This window comes from Nomascus leucogenys, chromosome 16 (assembly GCF_006542625.1).
Source record: "Nomascus leucogenys isolate Asia chromosome 16, Asia_NLE_v1, whole genome shotgun sequence".
Classification (NCBI taxonomy): Eukaryota; Metazoa; Chordata; class Mammalia; order Primates; family Hylobatidae; genus Nomascus; species Nomascus leucogenys.
Window position 1 is genome coordinate 18,166,025 of NC_044396.1, and position 5,061 is coordinate 18,171,085.

General features: G+C 39.4%; 1 non-coding gene across 1 annotated transcript; it reads left to right on the forward strand.

The window, feature by feature from the left end:
- Nucleotides 1-1,286: 1,286 nt before the first annotated feature.
- LOC115830781 lies at nucleotides 1,287-1,390 on the forward strand. The gene has a single exon (XR_004026318.1). It is a non-coding gene; the product is annotated as a U6 spliceosomal RNA (small nuclear RNA).
- Nucleotides 1,391-5,061: the final 3,671 nt, after the last annotated feature.

The following is a 5,061-nucleotide window of genomic DNA, read 5'->3' on the forward strand; positions in this document are numbered from 1 at the left end:
GACCCGCCCCCCACGGTTCTTTTATGGAAGTCCCGCTTCCGGGAAGAGATCATCCTCTCTTCGTGTCTCTCAAACACCCACAAGTGTAGGCATTACCAGCACGCTGGGAGAAAATCCAGGTGCTCCTAAGACCCGCACCAGACCACACGGTCAGTGTGAGGAAGGGCAGGAACCCCTGCTGCTTTTTAAGCCCCTGCAGGCGTTTGTGATGCAATAGGGAGTTAGAAAAGTACTCAATAGTGAGTGTCCTTATTCGGTTTGTCAAAAATTAAAGGTGGGGAGGACAAAAACCAGGAGAGATTGATGGCATCTACTTTTCTACGGAAATGTCTAGCTCCGCTTCCAAAAAAAAGCCGTATTTTTGTGCTTAAAATGTACGTATGTTTATATCTTTCAACATAATTTTGTAAAACAAATGTTAAGTTTTACTGAATGTTGTCACTGAACAAACTTGTGATGAGCAGGTATTTTAGAGTCTTGGGAGCTTAAAAGAAAATCATAGGACTCAGACTGCCACCAGGGTTATGCAATCCAAGAGTATATTAACCACTTTTAAGAATTATATGTTTTTCTCTTTTTTGAGCTTTTGTCGGTTTGACACGTTCATTTCATTTGAATGTTGGTTCTGAAAATGAAGCATGTAGTTAACTTTTCCGTTAACATACATAACAGCATTTTAAAGTACCTAAATTCCTTTTGGAAGGCCGAGGCAGGCGGATCACCTGAGGTCAGAAGTTCCAGACGAGCCTGACCAACATGGTGAAACCCATCTCTACTAAAAATACAAAAACTAGCCCCGGCGTGGTGGCACGCGCCTTTAATCCCAGCTACTCAGGAGGCTGAGGCAGGAGAATCGCTTGAACCCGGGAGGCGGAGGTTGCAGTGAGCTGAGATCGCGCCATTGCACTCAGCCTGGGCCAGAGTGAGACTCCGTCTCAAAAAATAATAATAAAGTACCTGGCAGGGCGCGGTGGCTCACGCTTGTTATCTCAGCACTTTGGGAGGCCGAGACGGGCGGATCACGAGGTCAGGAGATCGAGACCACGGTGAAACCCCGTCTCTACTAAAAATACAAAAAATTAGCCGGGCGTGGTGGCAGGCGCTTGCCTGTAGTCTCAGCTACTCCGAGAGGCTGAGGCAGGAGAATGGGGTGAACCCGGGAGGCAGAGCTTGCAGTGAGCCAAGATCACGCCACTGCACTCCAGCCTGGGCGACAGAGCGAGACTCCGTCTCAAAATAAATAAATAAATAAATAAATAAATAAAGTACCTAAATTCCTAAAAGCAATGCTTAATTCTGCAGCACATATACTGAAATTAGAACGATATAGAGATAAGCATGGCCCCTGCCCAAGGATAACACGCAAATTCGTGAAGCGTTCCATATTTTTAAATATATACACCTACTATGTAACCAAAAAAAATTAAAAATAAACACATAAATTCCTGAAGGCTATGCCAATCCAATCCAGATAATTCTTTTAATTTTTAATTTTTATTTTTTGTGGGTACATGATATATGTATTTATGGGGTACATGAGATTTTGATACAGGCATACAATAAGTAATAATCACATCAGGGTACATGGAGTGTCCATCACCTCAAATATTTATCCTTTCTTTGTGCTACAAACAATCCAATTATACTTAGTTATTTTAAAATGTTCAGTGAATTATCGTTGACTATAGTCACTCTCGTGATGTCAAATACTAGATCTAATTCTGTCTATACTTTTGTACCTATTAACCATCCCCACTCTGCTGCTTAATTCCCCACTACCTTGCCCAGCCTTGTAGCCATCATTCTACTCTGTTAGTTCCGTTGTTTTAATTTTTAGCTCCCACAAGTAAGTGAGAATGTGCAAAGTTTGTCATTCTGTACCTGGCCTATTTCACTTAACGTAATGACATCAGTTGCATCCATTTTGTTGAAAATAACAGGATCTCATTCATTTTTATGGCTGAATGCTACTATGTTGTGTACATAAACCACATTTTCTTTATTTGTCTGTTGATGAACACTTAGGTTGTTTCCAAATCTTGGCTGTTGTGAATAGTGCTGCAATAAACATGGGAGTGCCAGTATGTCTTAGATATACTGATTTCCTTTCTTTGGGGTATATACCTATCAGTGGCATTGCTGGATCATGTGGTAGCTCTATTTTTAGCTTTTTGAGGAATATCCAAACTATCCTCCATAGTGGCTGTACTAATTTACATTCCTGCCAACAGTGTACAAGGGTTCTCTTTTCTCCCACATCCTCATCAGCATTTGTTATTGCCTGTCTTTTGGATATAGGCCATTTTAATTATGATGAAATGATATCTCATTGTAGTTTTGATTTGCATTTCTCTGATGATGAGTGATGTTGAGCACCTTTTCATATACTTATTTGTCATTTGTATGCCTTCTTTTGATAAATGTCTATTCACATCTTTTGTCCATTTGAAATTTTTTTTTTTAAGAGATAGGGTCTTGCCCTGTCACCCAGGCTGGAATGCAGTGGTTTGATCGTAGCTCACTGCAGCTTCAAACTCCTGGGCTCAAGTAATCCCCCCACTTCAGCCTCCTGAGTAGCTGGGACTAGAGGTGTGCACCACCACACCCGGCTAAATTTTCTTTTAATTTTTTTTTTTTTTTTTTGGGGGGGGAGATGGGGTCTCTACAGAAAAACAGCCTGGCCATGTTGCCCAGGCTGGTCTTGAACTCCTGGCCTCAAGTGATCCTCCTGCCTTGGCTTACCAAAGTGCTGGGATTACAGGTGGGAACCATGGTGCCTGGCCCTTTTGTCCTTTTTAAACTCATATTATTACAATTTTTCCTATTAAGTTGTTCATGCTCCTTATATATACTGGTTATTAATCCCTTGTCAGATGGATAGTTTGAAAATATTTTTTTCCCGTTCTGTGGATTGTCTCTTTGTTGATTGTTTCCTTTGTGGTGCAGAAGCTTTTTATCTTGATGTGGTCACATTTATCCATATTTGCTTTGGATGCCTGTGCTTTCAGGGTATTACTCAGCAACTCTTTTGCCCAGCCCAATGTCCTGGAGAGCTTCCTCAATGTTTTAGTAGTTTCATAGTTTCAGATCTTAGATTTAAGTCTTTAATCTGTTTTGATTTGATTTGTGTGTGTGGTGAGAGATAGAGGTCTAGTTTCATTCTTCTGCATATGGCTATCCAGTTTTCCCAGCACCATTAATTAAACAGACTGTCGTTTCTCCAATGTGTATTCTTGGCACCTTTGTTGAAAATGACTGTAGGTATATGGAGTTGTTTCTGGGTTCTCTATTCTGTTCCTTTTTTTTTTTTTTCTGGAATGGAGTCAGCCTCTGTCACCCAGGCTGGAGTGCAGTGGCAAGATCTCGGCCCACTTTTACCTCCACCTCTTGGGTTCAAGCGATTCTTCTTCAGCCCCTCAAGTAGCTGGGATTACAAGTGTGTGCCACCACGCCTGGCTAAGTTGAGTATTTTTAGTAGAGATATGGCTTAACCATGTTGGCCAGACTGGTCTTGAACTCCCGGCCTCAAGTGCCGCCTCGGCCCCCCAAAAGTGCTCAAAGTGCTGGGAATACTGATGTGAGCCACCATGCCCAGCTAATTTTTGTACTTTTGGTAAAGACAGGGTTTCACCATGTTGGCCAAGCTGATCTCAAACTGACATCAAGGAATCCACATGCCTCGGCCTCCTAAAATGCTTAGATTACAGGCATGAGCCACTGTGCCTGGCCCTCTTCCACTGATCTTTATGTCTGTTTTTATGCCAATACCATGTCATTTTGGTCACTATAGCTCTGTAGTATAATTTGAAGCCTGGTAGTGTGATTCGTCCAGTTTTGTTCTTTTTACCCAGGATAGCTTTAGCTATTCTGAGTCTTTTGTGGTTCTATATAAATTTTAGAATTTTTTTTCCTATTTATGCGAAGAATGTCATAGGTATTTTGATAGAGATTGCATTTAATCTGTAGATTGCTTTGGGAAATATGGACGGTTTAACAATGTGGATACTTGCAATCTGTGAACGTGGAATATCTTTCCATTTTTTTGTGTCCTCATCAATTTCTTATAGTTTTCACTGTAGAGATCTTTCACTTCTTTGGTTAATTTCTGGGTAATTAATTTTATTTCTAGGTATTATAAATGGAATTACTTCCTTGATTTCTTTTTCAGATTGTTCACTGTTGACAATAGAAATGCTACTGATTTTTATGTGTTGGTTTTGTATCTGCAACTTTACTGAATTTGTTTATCAGATCTAATAGTTTTTTGGTGGAGTCTTTAGGTTTTTCCAAAGGTAAGATCACATCATCTGAAAAGGATAATTTGACTTCTTTGTTTCCAATTTGGATGCCCTTTATTTCTTTCTTTTGTCTGATTGCTCTAGCTAGAACTTCTGGTACTATGGTGAATAACAGTGGTGAAAGTGGGCATCTTTGTCATGTCCCAGGTATGAGAGGAAAGGCTTTAAATTTTTCCTCATTCAGTATGATACTAGCTGTGGATCTGTTGTATATAGATTTTATTATGTTGAGTTTTATACCCAGTTTTTTTAGGGTTTTTATCATGAAGGGATGTTGAATTTTAATTAAAATGATCATATAGTGTTTGTCCTTCATTCTGTTGATATGATGTGTCACATTGTTTTGCATATGATGAATCATTCTTGCATCTGAGATAAATCCCTCTTAGTCATGATGAATGATCTTTTTAATGTGTTGTTGAATGCACTTTGCTAGTATTCTGTTGAGGGTTTTTGCATCAGTATTCATCAGTGATATTGGCCTGCAGTTAATTTTTTATTTTTATTTATTTATTTATTTATTTATTTATTTATTTATTTATTTTGATGTGTCTACCTGGTTTTGGAAACAGGGTAATACTGGCCTCATCAAGTGAGTTTGCAAATATTCCCTCCTCTTCTATTTTTCAGAATAGTTTGAGTAGGATTGGTATTAGTTCTTCTTTAAATGTTTGGCAGAATTCAGCAGTGAAGTCATTGGGTCCCAGGCTTTTCTTTGCTGGAAGATTTTTTTATTATGGCTTTGATCTCATTACTTGTTATT